This window comes from Pseudorca crassidens, chromosome 11, assembly GCF_039906515.1.
Source record: "Pseudorca crassidens isolate mPseCra1 chromosome 11, mPseCra1.hap1, whole genome shotgun sequence".
NCBI classification, from domain to species: Eukaryota; Metazoa; Chordata; class Mammalia; order Artiodactyla; family Delphinidae; genus Pseudorca; species Pseudorca crassidens.
In genome coordinates, this window is record NC_090306.1 from 46,495,253 (window position 1) to 46,519,545 (window position 24,293).

Genomic DNA, 24,293 nt, shown 5'->3' on the forward strand with positions numbered 1-24,293 from the left:
TTGAAGGGGTGTTGAGGCCCTGAGACATAATACCCTCGAAGGCTTGAGCATCTTCAGAAAGGGTTATAAGATGATGTTGGGTCTAGGAAATGGGGGGATGGAGAAAATAAATTCTCCAGGCTTGGAGTTTGGGGACTAATTTCCTAGATTGGGGAATCCTGGGTGAAAGTTGAGTGGGAAGCTCCCTAGAGAAGGGAGGTTGGGTATGACAAATGTGATAACGAAAAGTAGACTAAGTGCTGAGGATTTCAAGAATAAAGATGGCTAGAAAGCTAGCAGTGATTGAGTAGGTTCGTGTTTCCCTCTTGGTTGTGTTCCCGTGACCTGTACAAGCTGAAGCTGGAAGGCCCCCAAAGGAGGTTCTTCTATCCAACCTACCTTCTTACCAGAACCAAACTGAGATGAAGGAAATGAATATTTATTGAGCATTTATTAGGTGCTAGGCACTGGTGTACTCTTTCCGTATGTTTTCTCATGAAGCCAAATCCTCATAAAACCCTGCACACTGTGCTCAGAATTTAAGGTCTCAGCTAATAACTGGTAGATCCGGGAGGCAAACTCACTTCTTGCGACTTCAGAAGCATTGCTTTTTTCAATGACACTACACTGTATTTCCATCCTGGAAGTTCACTTCTTCCGTTGGCCAGTATGGTGTCTCCAATCATATTACTGGCACAATTGTGTGTGTAAGGAACAGTGCTAAATGTTTTTGGGGTGATAAAAAGAAAGTCAGAGTCCCCACCCTCCAGATGCTTGAAGTCATTTGGGGAAATATTAGTATAATTAAGTGTAGCAATGGGAAACTGTAAGTGAAGGCAGTAAGACATGCCCAGCAAGTGATACAGACAATTAAGTGCTATTGGAATTCTGAGAAAGAAGGGATAATTGTGATAGGGAAAGCTTCATGGAAGTGGTAGGATTTTAAGGAAAAATTTAAGATTAGACAGGAGAACGTTCTACATGGTTGGAATGCACAAAGTCATGGAAGCAAGAATCAAAAGATATATTTTAGGGATACCCAACAGAGCTTTCTCTGAACATCTTAAGGTCAAGGATGATATATATTCACATTTGCTTTCTCAACATGCCAAAGATGTAGAAGGTAAATGTTAAATGCATATTTGTTGAATAAATGAATGAATGACCCATTTATCCAGCACTGAGAGTTCATATGAGAACCTTGAAAGAGATATGAATAGAACTGTACGCTCTAATGGAGGGGATGAAATGACATGCAAAAACTGTTTAAATGAGATTGTGCTTGAGGCAGTGGGAAGATAACTTGGAAAAAAGACAGAGGCAGAGATGCTAGTTAAGATGCTGGTGTAGAAGTTTAGACGAGAGATGCTAAAAGACTAAGCTAGGACAAAGGCATGGGAATAGACACGAAAGGATGGAGATACCAACATTGCGAAAGCATGATAAACAGAACCTGGTCACTGATGGACTTTGATGGTGGGGATTGTAGGTAAGATGGGAGAAGAGGGAAAAAGAAAAAAAGGGACTCAAAGATGAAGCTGGAGGTTCTCAGCTTTGGTGATTGATAGAATAGTGGTACCTGTCTAAATAAAAAGAGCAAGTTAGAAGAGACTGGTTTTGGAGAGAATATGAATTACATTTTAGATTAAGTTGCTAGTAGAACCCCCGCTAAGTAAATTCATCATACATTGGAAGTAGAAGACTGGAGAGAATGTGGTCAGGTAAGGAAGGATAGATTGAGAACTCACCTACATAGACATAATAATTGAAGCTGTGAAAATGGATGAGATAATTGAGAGAGGAAGTACCTAGAGGGAAAACTAGAAAGTTGGAGGTTTCTTTGGGAAGGAGAGAGTACATTATAGGGCCACCTTTAATGTCTTCTGGCGCTGTTACCAGCTTTTTACTTGTCTTGTTCTTGAGAGCTGAGGTTAAATAACTCTGGAAACATAAGAGACCCTATGCTCAGCCCTCTGTAAGTCTCTTCTCCATTGAAGTCTGAATCTTGACCAGTACAGTAATAGGCTGGGCTTTCACGGAAAATTTTTAGCTCATCTGGCTGAAACAGATGGAGCCTATCCTACATAGGTATGTCTGTCTTCTCAGTTTTCAGCTCCTTAGGGAAGAAGTATACTCGGGCAGCTCCGTTCAGGCTAGCTTTAAGTGCTCATGCTTTGATGCAAACCTGTTTTGCACCTATTTATGAAAGACTAAGAGCCTCAGTCTGGGAAGTGGGTGGGTAGGGCGGACAGTGATTTGCTCTTGAGCCCCAGACGCTGATTTTTCATGACTCCCCCCCGCTCCCGCCTTCTTACTTTTCATCTAGGGATCTCAAAGCTCTAAACAAGCCTTGATCCTCCCTGACCCCCTGAGTCATCTTCTGCTTCCATTTTCCCAGATGAGGGGTGGGAAATGGGATACCATGTTTGGAGATGGGTGCTTGGGGTAGGTGGGGAGGTAGTGGCAGCTGTAGGGATCCAGGCACCCCTTCCCCATCATGGGGTGGGGCGAGGGGCAGGTGTCAAGATGGCTCTACGTAGTTCGGTTTCAGCTCGTCCTTTTGAGGCTGTTTTATGACTGAAGAGACTCAGCTAAAGAGTCCGAGCTGGAGAAACTGAAGAACAAACAAAGCCATAAAAGACGCCGATAAAATTCCTCCCAGCTCAGAATAGTCTTTGGAGCCTGTCTCAAGAATCTCAGAGTAATCTGGAAAAGGCTAATTAAGTCTCACAGCCCCCAGTGGGGACATGACTGGACCAGGGCAGGACCAAGTTAGGAGAAAGGAGCATCGAGAGAGATTTCCCTTCTCTCCTCTTTTCTCAAGGGACCCAGGGGTTCAGAGATCCAATTTGGATGAATTAAGACTGAGCAGGGAAAGGGGAATGGATCATGGGAAATACCGATATTTTGTAAGGCCCATTTTTATTGAGGAGTGCTTGAGATTCTGGGGGTAGGATAAGTGATGAGGACCCTGAATTGGAGAACATTAAGAATGGAGGGTAACTGGGTGGGGATGAGAGGCTTTGGGACTGTGAAAATAGTTGGTGTGCATGGGGTGGCACGAAGAATGGGGGTGAAGGTGCCTGGGTTAAGAAGACGGCAGTCTGAGGGTGAGCAGGTGTGAACTGGGGCTTATAAAGCTACAGGTTCTGTATTTGGGGTTCTGGATGGGGCAACTGTGTGAGAATGGGGGGCTCAGAGTGTTGGTGAGATCGGATAGTGGGGGTTAGGAGAAACATCTGTGTGAGAGAAGAGGTATGATGGTTTGGGAGGGCATCTCAGCTGAAGTGAATGGTTAGAAAGCCAAGGGTCAGTCTTCCCCTCACCACCCCAAACGAGCTATTTTTCTGTTCTTTTTTCCAGATGAATTAGTGTATTGGCCACAAAGAGAAATCCTGCGAGCTGATATGACTTAGAGGCGGAAGGGGAAGAGTTGATGGGGGAATGTGTGAGAGGGGGAACCGTGGAGACTGCCGGTTTCCATGGTGATGGCCTAAATATTCATTTCTATTCTGATTCCTGCATCAGGTCAGGAGATGCTGTAAGGGAGAACTGCTACCTTTTCATCTCCTCAAAAGAATCAAGATCTGGGATGGGGAGGTGGGTGAGAGTAAGGGTCTTTGATGGGGGAGAGTCTAGTTCCAAAATTAATTGAAGTATCTACTCTGATATTTCTAAGTACATTCAGGAATTCTGTGGATGGAAAGATGCAGCAGAAGCCACAATCCCTTCTTACCAGTGGGGTGGTCTGGGGTTTTGGGGAATCCTTCGAGCGGTGCCATCCTTATCTGAGTTTAGAGAGATGAGCCTCTTCTCTGAAACCAGAGACTAATTTGGGTACCCACAGTCCAATGGTCCTTCCTGAAAACTTCCTCGCAGCAATAGGAACCTATTTCTCACACACTGTGTCTCTCCAGCTCTTCAAGGAGTCTCAATGTAGTCTGTCTGGTGTTGAGCACAGGACATTAAATCAGGGGAGAAGAAGTTGATGATGGGGAGTGGGTACATAAGGCCAGTGAAGAAGCTATTGCTTCTGGGGGCTTCCCTGGTGGTGCAGTGGTTAAGAATACGCCTGCCAATGCAGGGGACACGGGTTCGAGCCCTGGTCCGGGAAGATCCCACATGCTGTGGAGCAACTAAGCCCACGTGCCACAGTTACTGAAGCCCGCGTGCCTAGAGCCCATGCTCTGCAACAAAAGAAGCCACCGCAATGAGAAGCCGGCTCATCGCAATGAAGAGTAGCCCCAGCTCGCTGCAGCTAGAGAAAGCCCGCGCGCAGCAACGAAGACCCAACGCAGCCAAAAAAAAAGAAGCCATTGCTTCTCTGGCTCAAGTGTCAAATGTGTAAGACCTGGATATGGTAAAAGTCCTGGCTGTACAAGGACATTTCCTTGTACAGGAACGTTCTATCCATTTTCCCAGCGAGGGCCAGAGAGCTTGAGTGACTCACCGAAAGACACCTAGCATATTGAAGATTCCACCCTGCTTCCTGTCCCAGAGTCCCCTGACTGTTGCCCCAGTCATACCCACTTTGTAATCAGCTCTGAGTTGAAGTGGGTACCCAGATGCCCAGCATAATGGGATCATGTCTTAGGCACAGGAGCTTCTATGTGCTCCCCAAATTCCTTCCACCAGCCCGACTTGTCTAGTGACTTCAGAGTAGGGCAGCTCCCGAAGCCGGCTCCTTCATCCTTGCAGATTTGCTGTGGGATATTTGCTGAAAAAATATGTCTCCTGCTTGTCTGTCCTGTACTCCGTTCTTCTTAGCCACCCTATCCTTAGCACATAACACAGTCCCTGACTTACAGGATCCCCGAGAAGGTACTTCTCCAATAGGAGGCACCAACTGTGCCTCTTGCACAGAAATTTCCCCGTGCCCTGCTTTTTTCCCTGTGACCCTGCTCCCATCTGGTTCCACTGGTATCCTGGTGGCCCCTAGTTCTCTTGCTCCTGTGCCCCCCAAAGCCTGTTTCTCCTCCTGCAATATATGGTAGCTCCTGGGCTTTCCCCCCCTCTCCCCGCTTAGCTCTTGTCTCCTTCCCCAAGCTTCCTCTCAGCCTGTCCTTGTCTCCCTATGTCCCTCAGCCCTGCCTACCCTCCTTTTCCCTCTCTCCCTCCCCATTCCTTCACCAAATACTTACTGAGTACCTGGTAAGTGCCAGGCCTTCTGGTTAGCTCTGAGGGGCACACGGGCTCTGAGCAATTTGAGGAAGCACAAAGTGCTTGAGCAATTTTTTTGTAATGTGACAAGCGAAGCCCCTTGGCCATCTTTTTCCACAGTAGCTGTGGCAAGTTGTATTGACGACTCCTATCCCTTAGTTTCGCATTCTTTTTTTTTTTTTTTAATATTTATTTATTTAATTTTTGGCTGCACCGAGTCTTAGTTGCGTCATGAGGGATCTTCGTTGTGGCATGTGGGATCTTTAGTTGTGGCATGCACTCGGGATCTAGTTCTCAGACCAGGGATCGAACCCGGACTCCCTGCATTGGGAGCGCTGAGTCTTACCCACTGGACCACCAGGGAAGTCCCAGTACTGCATTCTAATGTTTGATAATTCCTACAGATGGTAAGTTCTCAATGCCTATAACTTTAGTTACTCCTGCAGTTAAGATCATTCCCTGTCCTTCAGTATTCAATAAATAAATAAATATTTTAAAATGAGCATCGTAATAATAATACCTACTTTCCCATTTCCTGGGATGTTTATGAAGATCGGTTGAAATGATGGGTGTAACAGTTCTCTAAAAACTTTGTGAATGTTAGATCATGACTCCCTCCTAACTTCTCAGTGGAAATGGAGGAGAGACCTTTTCTCCTATAACTAGTATAGCTAAAAAGGGAATTTGAAATAATTATCAATTACATCAACCTTTAGCCTTTGTTGTATTTACGCATTAGTAGATGGCAGTTCTTTGGTCCTTCTTGCCAATGACAGCCAATGTCCCTTTAAAGTTTTTTTCTTGAAGAAAACAAATGCTTTTCGTTGTAGTAATAGGGACTGAGGGCTGACTTCAGAAAGGAGCCCTTAACCACTTAGGCATGAGGACATAAGTAATAGGAGAAATCCAACAACTCCCCCTCCCGTCCCCCACTCCAATCATGATGCAGTTCCTTGGCGTTATAGCTGGAGACAGGGGAATTTCTATGATGATCTGGGAGGAGCCCGAGGATTACATGGGAGAGTGGTAGTGATGCTTTGATCCCAGATGATGGATTTCCAAAGAGAAATTAAGAGTCTGACTAGGCTGCCCTGAGTCAGGAAATATCATCAAGCTCTGTTCCTGTTAATGACTTCAGAGCAGGTGCTGGATTCACCCCATTACCTACAGAGGGTGGAGGCAGAAAGCAGGGGCAGAAGCTGCTCAGGGGCAGAGAAATTGCCTGGATCCCGGGATCTTCCCAGCTCCCTGGAACCCTTGCTGTCTGAGCTCACCCTGATGGATGGGTTGCAATGGGGTATCGCTCTGGCGTTTCCCCATTGGATGGGTCAGCATAATGGGTTTCAGGGCAACTGCCTCACTTTTCTAAGGTTTCCTTTCTTCTCTACTTGCCTCCACTCTGACCCGAAGAAACGTGTTTGGTTTCCCAAACTCCCTTCTCAACACCCCCTCAAGCCCATGATCCTGTCAGGGATTTCTTCCAGTTGTCTGGCTTGAGGCTCATCCTTGATTTTCTGACAAGCCCACTTCACAGCCCACGCCTGGTAGAAACATTTACACAGCGTGCTGGCACGCTGTAGTGTGCAGCGCCTTCTCTAGCCCAAACATGTCCATGCCTCTGACTGTAGACAGAGCTGTCTCTTTGCTCCTCTGGCCTCTCAGGATGGCCACTATTTTCCTCTTGGGAAGGTTTCCAACTTGGATCGCTGGTAGGTTCTTTTTACAATTTGTTTTTATTCTCTACCAGTTCAGCTCATCTGTTTTCTCCCTAATTGCCTTGAGGAGCCAGAAAACAGCTGAGTGATCCCCAGGACTCTGAGCCTGGGCATTTTGAGAGCTGGCCTTTCCTCATTGTTGGCCTGTTCTTTCATCTGCTGCCTGCTGAGCAAGGAGATCCGTGCACGGCCCGCGGAGCAGCTCCTAGTGACTCAAGATGAGCAGGTCGAGCTCAGAGGTGCAACAGAAACCCATTTGTAACGTGGTTGTTTTTCTTTCAAATCCTTAAGAACGTAAGCATCTTGTATTATGGCAGAGGGGTAAAGTGGAGGGGGAGTGGGGTTTGGGGTTGAGAGAGTTCCAGATTTCACTTTGACTTTAGGAGACCCATTTTCCAGCATCCCCTCAGCCTGGGATGGGCTTGGATATTAGTCATATTTAGAGTTTTAGTCATATTTACATAGTGTTGCAATCTTCTTGTGGCCTCTGCCTCCACCATGATTTTTTTTTATTGTGGTAAAATATATATAACATAAAATGGACCATTTAACCCATTTTTAGGTGTGCAGTTCGGTGGCATTAAGTACATTCACATTGTTGCGCAACCATCACCGCCATCCACCGCCAGAACTTTTTCACCTTTTCAAATTGAAACTCCGTGCCCATTAAACGCTAACTCCCCCTCTCCCTGCCCCCAGCCCCAGGCATGCCTCCAATACCGTTTGACCTAGCTTCTTAAAGCACCGTTCTGACCACAGAGGCTCTATTTCTTCTGTTAAATTTAAGCTCCTCAGGCTGAATTTCTAGACCCTTCCCCACTGGCCCCCACGGACTCCCTCCAGTGAGCTCCTATCATTTCCTGACTCAGAGTCCTGCTCTGAGAGGCAGTCCTGGGTCCATGCCCTTGTGCGAGGGTCCTTCTTTCCCACCTGATCCTGTGCACGTGTTGCCCCTTCTCCCTTCTCCTCGTGCAGTTGGCCCTTACTTTCATATTCTGTTGCATACTTTCTGCTTTCGGACATCCTCCCTGATGTCCTGAGATGTCCCAGCCTTTAATGCACACCCCACCCCTCCCGAACTCTGCAGCATTCTGCCTGGCTGCTCTGATCTTGTTCTTGCCTTTTTCTCTGTTTTAGTTTCCTCTCAGACTGAGGCAACCGCAAGTCAGGAGCCTCTCACTGAAATCCCTCCTGGGTTCATGTACTCTATCCTAGATCCTCGATACTCACAGTGTGGCCTGGGGTCCAGTGGCATTAGCCTCACTCTGGAGCTTGCTAGAAATGCAGAATCTCAGGCTCCACCCCAGACCTATGGAATCAGAATCTGCATTTGAACAGGCTTCCAACATTACTGACAGGTATATTAAAGTGAGAGAAGCACAACTGAAGGAGGGGTTATCACATAATTTACCTTGTAGGTGGGCATGGGTAAGAGCTACCTAAGTAACACCTCTAGACTAGATTCAAACTGTGTGGACATTTTGAAGAGGGGGAAAAAGGATATTTCATGTTCTTTGAATTTATGAGTTTCTATCAGAGTTGCCCAGAAAGCTGGGAACCGTCTCTCTGAAGCTGAGAGGGCACAGGAGTCAATGTTCTTGAGGGGAAGGCGTGGGGACCTCCCAGCCTGTCTCGCAGTTGTGCAGAACGGGGTCAAGCTCCCTAAACTTCACTTGGAGGTCGACTGATGGTGTTTGCCCCAGAATTAAGCACTTTGTCCCCAAGCAGACATTTGTCACTGAAGTCCTAAGGAGAAGCAGAACTTATAGGTCTCAAAATAACCTCCTGGTTTCTGTCTCCACTGGTCTCCACTGGCTGGTGCTGATTCATATTTTGTAGGAGGGTTGACTGTGGCTGGGAATGGCTGAGGAGCTGTAATTGCCCCCCTTCCTCTGCACGCTACGGAGAGGGAGGGAGGAGAGGCCCGGAGAGCGGAGGCAGGGTGTGGGAGTCAAACCTGTTCTTCACATAGCAATCGTCTTGTCTCGCTCTTTACTCTGACTCCAAGGATTTGAGTCCACAGCTGGGAAAACTAGGAGCCAGTCTCTGAGTCTGCTTGGCTTGTAGCCAGCCTCCCTCTTTTTTTGTTTCCTCTCCCTTTGGGAATCAGAGAGAGTAGGTAACATCTGCCCCTGCTCTCCTGGATCCGGGTATAGGAGAACTGTGATGTCTGGAAGCACAGGCTAAGGTGGGAGTGTGAAATTCTTTAGGCCAGTGCCTTGCCCTCCTTGGTCATCTCCAGAAGAGGATGCCGGGAACTACTGGCCTTGCTGCTTTTTAAGTCTTGAGTGGAATTATGGAGTAACTAGAGAGCAAAGGAGTTTGGGGTCAACCGGGAAGAAGAGGTGGTCTGCTGAGTGAGAAAACAATGTACATGAGAAGTGTTCCCCCAGAGTCATGGGAAGAGATTACTCTGAGTCTTTCTGATGTTTTTCTGGGCCCCCGGGTCTCTGAATGTTGCTCCATTGGTGGAGAAATGTGTTTTCAGTCTTTTCCTAGTGGTGATTTCGAGAGCAGAGGCCTTCAGATCACAGCCTGAGCAAAAGACCTCATCTGTATCTCTTGTCATCTCCAAAAGCATTTATCCCATCGACAGAGAGGAATGGATAAAGAATATGTAGTATAATTACATTTAAATTTATTTACTTAAGCAAGTAGGAAAGTGCTTATATGTAACTCTATGGATACAGATAGATATTTCATGGGGTTTTTGTGAAGTATATTTCTGTTCATAAAGTAACTTAAAAAAAAAAAAAAGAAAAAATAGGACTTCCCTGGTGGCACAGTGGTGAAGAATCCATCTGCCAATGCAGGGGACACGGGTTCAATCCCTGGTCCTGGAAGATCCCACATGCTGTGGAGCAACTAATCCCGCATGCCACAACTACTGAAGCCCAAGCACCTAGAACCCGTGCTCTGCAACAAAGAGAAGCCACCGCAATGAGAAGCCTGCACACCACAACGAAGTAGCCCCCGCTTGCCGCAACTAGAGAAAGCCCGCGTGCAGCAACGGAGACCCAACGCAGCCAAAACTAAATAAATAAATAAATAAAAAGAGAATGGCATAAACAAATGTCATTTAGGAAAGAAATATAAAAACATTCAAAAGAAAGAATATGCAGTACACACACACACACACACACACACACACGAATATTACTCAGCCATAAAAAAGAATGAAATAATGCCATTTGCAGCAACATGAATGGACCTAGAGATTGTCATACTGAGTGACATAAGTCAGACAGAGAAAGACAAATATCGTATGATATTGCTTATATGTGGAATCTAAAAGAATGGTACAAATGAACTTATTTATAAGACAGAAATAGAGTCACAGATGTAGAAAACAAACTTATGCTTACCAGGGGGGAAAGCAGGGGAGGGAGGAGGGATAAACTGGGAGACTGGGATTGCAAATACACACTACTGTATATAAAACAGATAACTAATAAAGGCCTACTGTAGAGCACAGGGAACTGTTCTCAATACTCTGTAATGACCTATATGGGAAAAGAATCTAAAAAAGAGTGGATATATGTAGACGTATAAATGATCCACTTTGCTGTACAGCAGAAACTAATGCAGCATTGTAAATCAACTATACTCTAATACAAAAATTTTTAAAAAGCATTTATCTTTTGGAGCAGTGCTCTTTGAATTTTACCACGTGCTATAATTTAATCCTTGAGTGTTATGCGTGCCTGGAAGTGGCAGGGTGAGGCACTGGGGCCTGGTAGTCAGGACCAGGGCGGGAGGGTGTATCCCAGGCCTTTCAGAATATAGATAGTTTCCAGTATTTCAGGCATTCAGAATAAATAATAACAGCCCTCACTTCTCCCTTCTCTGGGGGGTGGCATGGGGTTGGTCATTACGTCTGTTACCAGGATATCTCCCTCTTGTATTTTACACCAGCTCTGGGACCTCAGAACCCCTGCTCTAGCTTTGGGTTCAGTATTTCTGTGTTCTAAACATGCCCATTTTCCCCATCAGGCTGAAGTTTCCCTGCTGGCAAGGATCGGCATCTCCTTTCTCTGGATCTCACTTCACACCAATGTCAGTACAGACTGGCTGATGAGGAGAGAATTTAAGGAGATTCTACCTTTCCACTTCAGAAAGTATCTAAGGGGCTTCCCTGGTGGCGCAGTGGTTGAGAGTCCGCCTGCCGATGCAGGGGACGCGGGTTCGTGCCCCAGTCTGGGAAGATCCCACATGCCGCGGAGCGGCTGGGCCAGTGAGCCATGGCCGCTGAGCCTGCGCGTCCAAAGCCTGTGCTCCGCAATGGGAGAGGTCACAACAGTGAGAGGCCTGCGTATCGCAAAAAAAAAAAAAAAAAAAAAAAAGTATCTAAGATATGATTTATGAGAGAAGTAACAGGAATTTTTTAAAAAAACACTTCAACTTCTAGTCAGGTTGTGTTGGTTCAGCTGAGCAAAACTTCTGAAAAGGCTGTAGCGTTGAGTCTGTGTTCTGTCCTGGGCTTCTTTCTGGAGAGACTCAATGTTTTGGGCACTAGGAAGTAGGGGAATATTGGTGGTGACTGGGATATGGAGAAAACATGAAATTTTAGCTGGGAGAAGCTATCTCAGGAATCTGTGTAATGAGTGTGTGTGTTGTTATTTCTTTTCCAACAGGCTGCATAATTTTTATGACCAATTATTCCATTTGTAATGACGCTGAGATAACAGAGATCCCATCTCACGCTCCGTGGCACACGCCAGGCACTCCTGGGAGCTAGGAGACGCCATCACTTACACAAGAATTGGATGGCTGAAGTCTTGCGACCGAGATTCAGTTCTAGCAGAAAAGATAACAGGAGTGCTAAGGAAAACTTTGTGAACAGGAAGGGTGTCAGGTGCTGGGTGGGGAACATGGAGAGAACTGTAGTTTTAAAACAAAAGAGATTTATTGGGTATAGATAAAAAACTTGTCTTCCAGCCTGAGAATTTTGTGATCCAACATAGTTTCTGATTATGTTATCTACATATAACAAATGAACAGATGTCTGGCTATGGAGGTAGCGCCATCCCAAGCCAAAAGGAGCCAGTCTCTTCCCACAAAGAATTTCAGAGCTCAATTAGAAAGGTTTAGGAAAGACTAGGCCTAGACTAGGGGGAGGATGCTCCTCTTGGGGCTAGTGATTCTGGTTTAAATCTGGACAGAGCTGGTGATCTCCTTGACAGATCTGGTCATTGGTCCATCAGGCCTGAAAGCAGGCAGGATAAGGATTTACACTGAGTTGCTCCTACCGATTGGTCTGGAATATTTACCTGCTCCTGCCTCCCTGGTTTTCTCCAGGGCATCTACTTACCCTCTTGCCATTTTCTGTCTGGTTTTTCTTGCCCATTAATTTAATTTAATTTTTTTTTTTTTTTTTTTTGGCACGCCACACAGCACGCAGAACTTCCCCAGCAGGGATCAAACCTGCGCCTCCTGCAGTGGAAGCATGGAATCTTAACCACTGGACCACCAGGGAAGTCCGCCCATTAATTATTAAGGGTTGGATATTTGAAGCCAGCAGGCTGGGTTTGAATCCTGGCCTGTATTACTAAGACTCTTTGCTCTTGTTTTCTTGTAAAATGGGGTTAGTAAGACATACCTCTCAGACTAGTTGTAAGGATTAAATAAAAGAATGTTAAGCAAGTGCTTAGTAGAAAGGTAGTTAAGAGTTTTCTTTAGAATTCCCTTTCTCCACTCCCTGGTCACTTTTTGGAAGAGTAGAGAGAATCAGGGAGAGAAAGAGTGATGTCCACATAGATGGACACAAGAAGTTGACTGTAAGAAAAATGGAGGGACAACAAAAGCCAGAGACGCCATGGAGACAGAGACACAAAAATAGTTGTAGTTAGAGGACCTGATAGTAAAAACCAGGCAGAAGCAGAGAGAAAGTGAAAGATACAAAGATGGACAAGGGAGAGGGGAAGAGTGAAAGATAAGTGAAAAAAGAAGAGAGATAAGGTCAGAAAGTCAGATGGAAAGGCAGGGGGACACAAGTGCGAGCCAAAGACTGTCAGGGGACAGAGATGGAGACTTCACTTGTGGAAGTTGGCATAAGGTTCCTGGGGCAAGAACTTTCCTGCTGTCTTCTTGCCCCTTGATACCGTGGGACTTGAATTCCAAGCCCTGGTCCCACGTCCCGTTCCTCCCTGCAATCTGGTCATCCCAGCCCCAACCCAGCCATCACGGATCTGCCTCTACCCTGAAGCTAGAGCAGCCCTGCTTGCTTCTCCTCTCTCTGCTTACCTTGTCCAGCACCACCTTACTTACCCAAGTCCACAGGGATTTTTCATTTCAAACAAAACTGTTTGCAGTGCAGAAGCATCATGGTGTCAGCCAGTCAGTGCAATAACCAGGTGTAGTTTTACAGTCGCTCCCCCTGACGGTAACAGCACTTTCATATATCTCTGGCTGAGACAGGCAATTTTCTTTCAAAGATTGTTTTTCCTGGAGTCTGTGATTTTTACCCTCGCCTCCAACCTCTGGGATATTAAAGCGGGGTCAGTGGCTTTTGGCAGGCTGACCGATTTGTGGTCGTTCCTCAGCTCCTCTGTTCACCCTCCCTCTGTTGCTCCATCTCCAATCTTGGCATCCCTCTGCCTCTGTACCCCATCAAATTAGAGGTGCCAGAGGAAGTGGCTCCTGTGGTCTTCCACACTGAGAAGTTTTGTCAACTGTCTAACCTTAGGAGTTGAGGTTGAGTGGGGTGATGGTGGGGATCCAAGAGAGGATTCACCTTCTAAGCCTGACCCCGGTTCTCCATGCCCCCTGTCCCACCCCCATGTTGTTCTGAGATGGAGCTGTCAGTTCCTTTCCACGGAAGTAGTGTAGCTTATTTTCCGGGAGGGAAAACTTTAAAAAATGGGTGAATAGAACTAAGGTTTGGGCTTCCCTGGTGGCTTCCCCCACCTGCTGATGCAGGGGACACGGGTTCGAGCCATGGTCCAGGAAGATCCCACATGCCACGGAGCAACTAAACCCATGTGCTACAACTACTGAGCCCTCGTGCCACACCTACTGAAGCCTGTGTGCCTAGAGCCCGTGCTCCGCAACAAGAGAAGCTGCCGTAATGAGAAGCCCGCGCACCGCAATGAAGAGTAGACCCCGCTCGTCGCAACTAGAAAAAGCCCACATGCAGCAACAAAGACCCAATGCAGCCAAATAACTAAATAAATAAATACATTTAAAAAAAAAAAGAAAAGAAGCAACCTTAAAAAAAAAAATACAGACTCTATGATTCTGCTCTTGCTGCCAAAACAGTCTCTTCCATCGTTTGCTGGTATGGGACTTGCAAGCTAGCAAAATCCCTTCCCTATCTCACCCAGGTAGGGTTATTTTCTTGGAAGAAGTGTCTGCACCTGCCTTTGGGGTTGCTCATTTTAGGATTTCTCTGTTCCCTTCTTGGGCACGTGGCTAAATCCTTCCTGAAGTCTAGCTCCTGTTCCTCTCGCTTTTCTAACAGATCGAATCCTCTTGAAAAACAACAAGACACAACACACTGCCCCTCCTCATTCATACCATCCTTTGTTTTTATTAAATAAAAGTAAGTGGAGCTATAAGATGTGACTGGCCTGGATCCCAGCTTCATAAAACAAAACTAACACCCTCTTTATCAAGGGGCTGAGGCATCCAGAGAAGATTTCTTAGGCCATTTTGCTGTCACGTAAATGGGAATCAATATTCAATAAGCCCTTGATGCACTGCACTAGCAGTTCGCTTAATACTGACTTCCAGTACAGTAAGTGGCGTTGATATAGGGAGGGCTTGTTTCTAAAATAACACTGCAGCCCTCACCTTCTGGGTATTGGATCTGTCTTCCCCTAGGAGAGAAGATTCAAGACTGAGTGAACAGGAGTGTCGTTTTACCAATCTTGCTGCCTCAGGACAGACTCTCTTAGAATCTAGCTTGAAAACGAGGATGGAGTCTATGCTTTTAAAGCTAACCAGTCTCAGAGATCCTAGAGGTTAATAGGCCCACATTTCTATTAGGAAGTTTGCCACTGTGCCTGGCCTGATTGCCTTGCCCCCCCTTCAATAAATTAGTCAAATTGAAAACTAATTGAAGGATAGAATTGATTCCACCACTAACATATGAGAGTAGACCCTCTGGTGCCCTCAGAGCCTGCAGTGACTAGTAATAATATCTCATTTTCCCTCAGCCCCTGTGTTTGCTGTAGGGAAAGATTGCTGGCTGGCTGGCCCCCTGGTGGATGCATGGTAGTTCTGGATTTCTCTGTGTACAGTGATTGTGAGGATTTGGTAGGAAACAGACCATTTAAATATGAACAATTATTTAGTCTCCATTTTAGGACATCTTTGTAGGGAATTTGTGACGTTGGGCTTGCTTCCTTCCCACAGCTCGAAGTAAGCATGTGCTAGGGAAGAGCAATCTAATGTCTGCTTAAATAACACAGATTAAATACGTGTTGTGCAAAAACTTTGTATAAAACATTTCAGAGCCAAATGGATTTTTGAAAGTTTATTAAACATTTTTGGATTGTCTGGGCCGTTGTTCTCCATTCCCAGGGTTCATAGGGTATAGGAATTCACAATTTGGGGTGAACGTGGGAACTTACAGAGAGATTTATACTGCCTTATAGTCCTGGCTCTTTCTTATCTCATTTAGGGGGTTTGACAGTTCGGAGGAAGCTGGGGACAGAAGACGTTTCCATTCACTACTATTTGGGGACACACTGGAGGAGGTCAGTCCCGCTGTCTGCAGTGACCCCGTAATTGTCCCTACAGGAGAGATGTCCTGGCTTAGATCTCATAGGGCCATTTTAGACCAGGCTGTTAGGAAGTTTCCATCCTGTTGCAGGTGGTTTTAGTGAATCTAAAGCAAAAGGCTGGCACTTGGCCTCTCTGCTTGGGCACAGATAGCAGGAGAGAGCTGTCCTGCAGTGTTTGCTCCTATTAAGTTGTTTTTATGGGGCGAGCCATCCAAGGTTATTGAGTAATGGGTGCATGTTTTGAAGAAGAGAAATAAATAAACTCAGGCAGGTTTCTTCTCTTCAGGTTCCTCACTTGGTGCAGCCTAGTATTCTTGGGAAGAGACCAGCAAAGATTATTCAGGAATGCTGAGTTTAGAAGGGGCTCAGGGATTTGATAACTTGGCTTGGGGCTTTTATAACCAGTTTCTGGATTACCTAAATGGAGAAGGGTGCTCGCTCTTCTCCATTTCCGAATAAGAAGAAAAGAGTTTTTTTTTTTTTTTTGCGGTACACAGGCCTCTCACTGTTGTGGCCTCTCCCGTTGCGGAGCACAGGCTCCGGACGCGCAGGCCCAGCAACCATGGCTCACGGGCCCAGCCGCTCCGCGGCACGTGGGATCTTCCCGGACCAGGGCACAAACCTGTGTCCCCTGCAACGGCAGGCGGACTCCCAACCACTGCGCCACCAGGGCAGTCCCGAAAAGAGATTTTTTAAAGTTAGAGGAGCTGAGGTTAACCTGAGCCCAGGACTTCCTGAGAGTAAGCACGACATGACTGACTCATTCTGTTTTAAGTCCCTTCTGTCCTCCTCCCAGGCCTTGTTTTCTGCCGCCGTGTGTCGGGCATGGGAGCCAAGTGTGGTTCTGACATCTCTCACCTCATCAATTTCCAGGGTTGACTGGATGGGTGTCCCAGCTTTCCTCTCCTTTTCATGCACGTTCCTCTTGAAGCTGCATATTAAAAAAAATAAAGTCAGGAAGTGCTTTTCTTTAGTTAGTAGTTCTATCTTTGGTTAGACAAGAGCAGTCTTCCCTGCTAAACCTTCTAACAAGCTCCCTTGTTTTAGTGAGCTCTGCACAGCGGGTGAGGCCAGACCAAGAAGATGGACTATAGAGCAAAGTTTCCAGGGGGTAGAACTCTTAGGGGATGGTGAGCGCTCAAATGACTTTCCCAGGGAAAGAGGTTATGAGTGACACTTACAGCTTTCACCACTCTGAGATGGTTGGGCTTCTCCCAGCAAAGGGATACATGGCCAGATGTTGTCTTGAAGAGTCCTACCATGCCAGATGCTAGCCTTTTCTTTTGTGGTCTGCTTTGTACTGGGAATGGACCAGTTATCATGGAGCAATAGCATCCTCCACAGAAGGTATTACCGATGACCAAGCCCCTCTTTGCCTCTGGTTAAACTCCCAATCGTTTGGTGCCTCTGGCAGTCCATTCTTGCCACAACTTGAGTTCTGGCATCAGAGCTCCTCCATGCAACAGTTGATGACATCTCTTGGCCTCCCGCATCCATTCCGCAATGCCTCCCGCCTGCACCCCAACTCCTCTGCCTGCTGTCCCAGCCTGTAACCCTGGCCTCATTTCCTCCTACCTCTCACACCATTCTAAGACCTCTTGCCTCAACCTGTGCTTGGGCTCCTTTCTTTGGAGCCCCTCTCATTCCTTTGGACAGCCCTCTCCTCTCTGATCCAGGGTCTGCCCTGAACATTTGTACTTTCCCCAAGATGTTCAGGAAGAAGAGGACTCCCCAGAGAGGAGGGTGGCTCTGATCCCTGAGGTTGCCCCCAGCTCCTTAGTGGGGTGGATTTCATGCCTGGGTTGTGTGTTTTTTCTCTGTCTCAGACTTTGCAGCGCCTGAGGCAATGGCTCTGTCTTTGCAGGCTCAGGGAAGCCTTGGCAGCCACCAAATAATAAATAACATCCTGGTAACACCACCTGCAACTTGCTAATGAGTGTCTTTTCCCTGCCTCCCTCACCTCTTGGAAGTTGGGGATGGGAACCCCTGATTTCTGGGCAAATGGAGGCTTTCTCCTTTTTCTTGCTTGGGAGAGTTGAGGTTGGAGGGTGGGGGCAGGTCCTTTTTAGGGGCGAAAGAATACAGAAATGACCTTGAGGAATATACTAAATAAAAACAGAAGATACTTCTAGTATTTATTCTGACTGCAGAGTTTTGGAGAGATGGAAACCTTTAGGAACAGGACAACAGGTCTGGAGCTCTTTGGATTTCTTGGGGTCTTCTGGGCTTTGGTTTCCAGAGGCAAGCTGGTACTTACCTGACCCCATCCCTTCCCTCAAGGAATGTTAAGATCCTGAGTCCTTGGTTCTTTAAGTTTGATGCTCAGGAAGTCATCTTCTTCCAAGTCCATAGGTTAGGCCACTGAGTGCCTCTACTCTTTTCGTTTTGGAGTATGAAAGTTAGCACACTAAAAGCAGTTGTCTTGAAGGTACTTATGCCTGAAATTCCAACAGTTGCCACCAGGTGAATCCGTGGTGATTTGGCTTCGGGTCATCTCAAGAGGGCAAGACAGGCTTGCTGTCTTGCTCATTTGTGCGTTTTCAACTTGTTACCAAAAATGCCATTATTTTGAAGTATATTTTTGGATTAGATTTGACTCTATTCAAAACCACATATGTCATCAGGTAAAAGCCCTTTAAACTTTTGTTGTGGTAGTTGTAATAGAAAAAGGGAGCGAGTGAAGGATATGATTTTCTGAGATTGTCCAAATGGTCCATGGTATTACTTTGTGGTCCATTTTTCTAAAGGCAGGTTTTGCGGTCTGTATCAGAAACAGCCATTCAAAATGATTTTGGATTCACTTCAGTATAGTAATCCCTGTGGAACTGAGGAGGCAGGTTGGGATGTTTTCATTTACCTGATCCATGTAGCTCGTGGCATGGTATTACGGAGGCTCTCAAGCGGGGCAGGATAGCAGGATTGGTGGTAAACAGAAATCACATTCTGATCTACACATTATGGGTGTCGAGTTCAGTGGATGACAACTCCCCGTTCAAAGGCTGAATTCAGGCTTTGTGTATAGGGCACTTCTATAGAAAAATGGATTTTACCTCCTTTGATACCAGGGAAATGAAGACTAACCCTTCCCTGCTTTGCCACCCAGTGTCCCGCCAAAGGCTTGAGTTTCCCAGAACCATCCTTTTCAGGGCCCCTCTTGATTCAGGGAGTGTTTCTTTTAAGAGATGTTTCCCTCATTTCTGCTTCTCTCTTCCAAAACTACCCTTGCCCATGCCCACTCCCCTGTGCCTCCTACCAGTTCTTGGGGTATAAACAGTCCTGTCTGATATTTGGGGTAGATGTGCTCTGTGTTGGCTTCATTCTGCATGACCCGGCTTGTAGACAGCTGGGGGAGGAGCTAGCCTCCTTTTCATTCTTCTGGAGTTGGGACTGAGACCTGGGCCAAGGAGACTCGTTTTCCCACGTGTAGGAAGCTGGTGGGCCCCCGTCCTCTGCACCATTTGGCTCCCTAGGTTCTCTGAGTCACCCCCTGACCCTGACCGTCTGTAGCAAGGGCTCAGACCCGTCGGGCCAACCCTCATCCAAGAGGGCTTAATGAGCACCTGGCAGCTAAGAGCTTTGAGATCTTTCAGATGGAAAGGGCTGCCGGTTCGGGGGTTATCATTGTCTGGGTGGTGGCGGCAGCAGCAATTACTTGAGATGATCAGGACATCCAGTTCCCTTGTCCCTCAAGGGAGTGCCAGGCTCTAGGGGGAATGGCAAACTGCCTTGCTTTATCTGCCTTGGATTCTGATGGGTATCAGCTAGGTTCCTTTCACCACCTGCCATCTTCCCTCTGGAGCTGGGCAGGTAGCACTGCACGAGCTCAGTAAACTCTGAAATGCTCATTTTCCAGGAGGTGAAGCAGTTCTGAGGAGTGTAGAGTGACGGAATCCAGACGACTCCTTTCCAGCTTCTGTGTCTCAAGAGGGCCTGGATGTGCAGGAGCATTCAGACTTTAGGGATGGAGGATAACCAGCTCTCTGGCCTCGTCTCTAGGACTGAAAGGGGAGGGGAGTGATTGGTTCAAGGGAGCTGAGATAACCAGCTCTGTGGGTAGGCAGAAGAAGAAAAGGAAATGGGTTTGGACTACAGCTGCCCAGGAGTGATGTTAGGTTTATAGGAGAGAGAGGAAAGATGTCACACAAGGAAAGTAGCAGAGGCACCTTCTCTGATGGGTTTTATTGTTTCTTAAAAATATATTGTATTTATTTATTTGGCTGCATCTGGTCTTAGTTGCAGCACACGGGCTCTTCACTGCAGCGCATAGGCTTCTCTCTAGTTGTGGTGCGAGGGCTCAGTAGTTGCGGCGTGCAGGCTCTAGAGCGCACGGGCTTAGCTGCCCCGCGGCATGTGGGATCTTAGTTCCCTGACCAGGGATTGAGCCCGTGTCGCCAGCACTGGAAGGTGGATTCTTAACCACTGGACACCAGGGAATTCCCTCTGACGGATTTTAAATGAAGAGAATTTTCATCTCTGACTTGGGTGGTTGATGTGGAGGAACATTCCAGAGCTGGAAGGATACTGGGGATAAGCTTAAGGAATATTTGCTGCTAAGTGAATAAATCCACAGGCCATAGCCATGTTCTACTTTTCTGCCTGGGAGGGGTGGGGTTGATGTTCCGGGCTTTAGTTGTTGATAAGGGTGGTTGATGGCGGGGTGTTTTGCAGGGTAACACAAATGGAGTTGCTGCTCAGTTGCATCTACCTGGATGGGGTGGGTAGGTGGGGAGAGCACCACAGGCAAAGGGAACCAGCCCTTATTTCCCATCTTGCCCTTGGCTTCTGCACCTTTACTGTGGGACAAACACCGTTCCTTTACCATTTCCATGAACCCAATCTTCCTTGGGAAGGAAGAAGAGTCACAGATTTTCCTTGAAAAGTCATTTTGTCCCATCCACCCGGGAAGTTATTTTTACCTCTTGAGATATTTTCAGACTCAGGCAGGTGGATGGTTTTTTGTGTTTAAAACCTGAAATGAAGATTTCACACACTCTAACATCTTAAAAGTCTTACCCTAACCATAGATTGTCCTCTTGCCCTTGCTTTTATTTATTTATTTTTATTTATTTATTTTTTCGCGGTACACGGGCCTCTCACTGTTGCGGCCTCTCCCGTTGCGGAGCACAGGCTCCGGACGCGCAGGCTCAGTGGCCATGGCTCACGGGCCCAGCCGCTCCGCGGCATGTGGGATCTTCCCGGACAGGGGCACGAACCCGCGTCCCCTGCATCGGCAGGCGGACTCTCAACCACTGCGCCACCAGGGAAGCCCTTGCCCTTGCTTTTAAAGCTGCAAATTGTGAACAGTGCCATCTTCTTCACTCACGTCTACACTGGATCAGTTATTACCCTCCTAGTGAGAGGCCCCTGGGCTTTGGCGTATACCGCTGCATCGTTTGCTGCCAAAAGTGACTTTTGTTTGAATAATGTATTTTACCCGCTCTGAATCAAGTGATATTCATTACAGTTATTAGGGGTTCTCGAAAAGTGTTTTTAAAACGTCTCATGGCTTTGAAAAAGGATATCACTAAGAAAGTTGTGATTAATATGGAGAAGAGAAAGGTCAGGACTGGAGGGGGAGGATAGAGGAAGTAGGGAGAAGAGAAGATGCTGACCAGTGATTTAAAGTATTGAAAACTCAAGAAAAAGAGAATACCAGCCTTTCCGGAGGCCAGAGCAGAAACAACTGGGACTTTCAACATGAAAGATTAGGATTAGATTAAAGAAAGCACTACCGAACTGGGAAATTGAATACTTCTGAGAAGGACTGTGGAACCTACTGTTCTTAGAAATCCCAAGCAAAGAAACATCGGAAGTGGGAGGGGAGAGCTAGTGCAGAAAGAGAGAATGACTGAAAGAATCCCTTGCCACCCCTCCTGAGCTGTCTTCTGCCCTCCCTTATCCGTCAGGACTGTCCAATCCCGCTGTCTGAAATAGATTTGATGACTCAACAATGGCCAATTAGGCGTTAACACATCTATCTCTGGGGCTATCTAGCCATCTTTATGGAGAACAGGCTCTTAAATCTCTGCTCATCGGGACAGCCAGAGGCTTTGCCTAAATGGTGGAAAGAGCTGTAGACATTTCTCATAATTATAATGACTTTTTACAGGGAGAGCCATAACTCCCACTCCATAAGTCCAGTATGAGGGAAGAGCCCATCACAGACTCCGTGATGCAGGGAATGGAGCCATCTGATGGCTGTCTTCCTTGGGTGGTCTGTGCTTTCTTACCATGAACAACTTTGGGGAGCAAAATTCACAAAGGAGGATAAGATGCTTTCTATTCTTGGCACCCCTCTAAAGAGATGAGACAGACTGCAATCTCCAGAGGTAGACAGTGAGTGACAAAATGTTAGGAAATGAATGAGTAGTACGTAGCCCGGCCAAGCTCCAAATAGCTGTGTGCGGAGAAGGGCGTTTTGGGGGTTATTAACTATGGAAGGCTTCCTGGAGGAGGCAAACATGGAGCTGAAAAGGAGGAGATCGTTCTTCGAACAAATGGCCCCTGTGTAGAGGTGGGTAAGTAGGAGATGTCGAACAACTTCGGAGCATAGATTCCATTATGCATCCTCAAGAGCCTGGACATCTCAGTTTTCCAGTTGATTAATTAGCTCATATCCCCATCAATCTCTCTTAGAGCTCCCCTACAGCTTTTTTTTTTTAACATCTTTATTGGAGTATAATTGCTTTACAATGGTGTGTTAGTTTATGCTGTATAACAAAGTGAATCAGCTATACATATACATATATCCCCATATCTCCTTCCTCTTGCATCTCCCTCCCACCCTCCCTATCCCACCCCTCTAGGTGGTCACAAAGCACCGAGCTAATCTCCCTGTGCTTTGCGGCTGCTTCCCACTAGCTTTTATAAGAATTCATGACACCCTTCGAAACAGGCCTATTTTTCTATTTCACCACCACTCTCCTTGGCCTGCCTTGTTTGTGATTTTTGGGTCTATTTCCTCTTCCTCTGTAAGATATAGGTAAGAATACTGAGCATTCATATTTTACTTCTGACCTTGATTTCCCTCAAACTATTAGATAGTCCTTTTCTCAACCTTCCAGCATTCTGTGCTTTCCTCACTACACCTAAGAAGCTCTCCTGGGCCAATAAGAGGACAGCTTGTCAAAATGCGAATTAGCCATCTCTGCCCATTTCCCAAGCCAAGTACCCCCAGAACCTTACTCTGATGTCTTTCTTTGGCTAATTGTATAACATTGATGGTCTTCAGCTTTCTCATATTCATCCTCATTAATGTGTCTTAGTCTGTGCATCCCTGACGACAGAGCCTGTGTTTGCATGGTTTGCTTCATTCCACACCCCTCATAGTGCAATTTAGAGACTGAATTAATAATACTCCAAGGTACTAGAGGTGAACAGTTACCGAGATAATTTGAACTGTATAGACATCTTTTGTTTTTATGAAGCATGTTTAGATAATTAAAATATCCATGTGATTGCCTCTACAAGCCTCGCCTTCGGTCAAGTAAACACAATGAGATGGGTGTATCTTTTATCATAGAGATCGATCTATAATATACTCCTAAAGGATTCTTTCTTTGGTCATAACACGGAAAAGATAAACTACTGTGTTTCTTTGATTCATCAACAAATTGCCTTACTTGTGATAGCTGATACTCTGGACAAGGGTACAAAATGAATAAGACGAGGTGTCTACCTTTTAGGTGCTTTCATGTTGGTGGGAAGATAGACAAGTAAACCAGCATTTACAATAAAGCGTGATCAGAGCTGCGATGGAGTTGTGCACAGGATACCACGTGAGGGCTAGACATCTAACTCAGAGGCAAGGAGGTGTCATTTACTGGCCCCATTGGCAGAAGCAGGTGAGTGGTTGTGGTGGCAGAAGACTAAGCCTAGACATTGGACAGTCTCTCTCAATTAGATAATGATTTTGTCATCTATGCACTCATGCTTGAACAAGGACCAATTATGTGCTAGTCACTATGCTAGGTCTTATTTAAAGATGAATAAGATTGGGGCTTCCCTGGTGGTGAAGTGGTTAAGAATCCACCTGCCAATGCAGGGGACACGGATTCGAGCCCTGGTCCCGGAAGATCTCACATGTTGCGGAGCAACTAAGCCCGTGCGCCACAACTACTGAGCCTGCGCTCTAGAGCCCGCGAGCCACAGCTATTGAAGCCCGCGTGCCACAGCTACTGAAGCCCGCGTGCCACAGCTACTGAAGCCTGCGCGCCTAGAGCCCGTGCTCCGCAACAAGAGAAGCCATGGCGATGAGAAGCCCGCGCACCACAACGAAGAGTAGCCCCCGCTCGCTGCAACTAGAGAAAGCCCGCGCGCAGCAACAAAGACCCAACGCAGACAAAAATAAATAAATAAATTTATTTAAAAAAAAATAAATAAAGATGAATAAGGTTAAATTCCTGCCATCAGAAATTGTAGTTTAGAGTGGCGGATAGAAAAAGAAACATTTAAAATACAATGTGGGCTTCCCTGGTGGCGCAGTGGTTGAGAGTCCGCCTGCCGATGCAGGGGACGCGGGTTCGTGCCCCGGTCCGGGAAGATCCCACATGCCGCGGAGCGGCTGGGCCCGTGAGCCATGGCCGCTGAGCTTGCGCGTCCGGAGCCTGTGCTCCACAACGGGAGAGGCCACAATAGTGAGAGGCCCGCGTACCGCAAAAATAAAATAAATAAATAAAATACAATGTGTTAAGGCCTGAGGTAGAAGCATGGG

General features: G+C 46.6%; 1 long non-coding RNA gene across 3 annotated transcripts in view; it reads left to right on the forward strand.

Annotated features, from left to right (window-relative positions):
* LOC137202842 (uncharacterized) overlaps positions 1-24,293 on the forward strand; it is a 171,352-nt gene that overhangs the window by 68,121 nt on the left and 78,938 nt on the right. Inside the window, exon 3 of one of the 3 annotated variants that reach the window (XR_010932800.1) lies at positions 23,266-23,424. The exons of the other annotated variants lie outside the window; for them this stretch is intronic. This is a non-coding gene — a long non-coding RNA (uncharacterized lncRNA). The remainder of the gene's footprint in view (positions 1-23,265; positions 23,425-24,293) is intronic. 3 annotated transcript variants of the gene reach the window in all.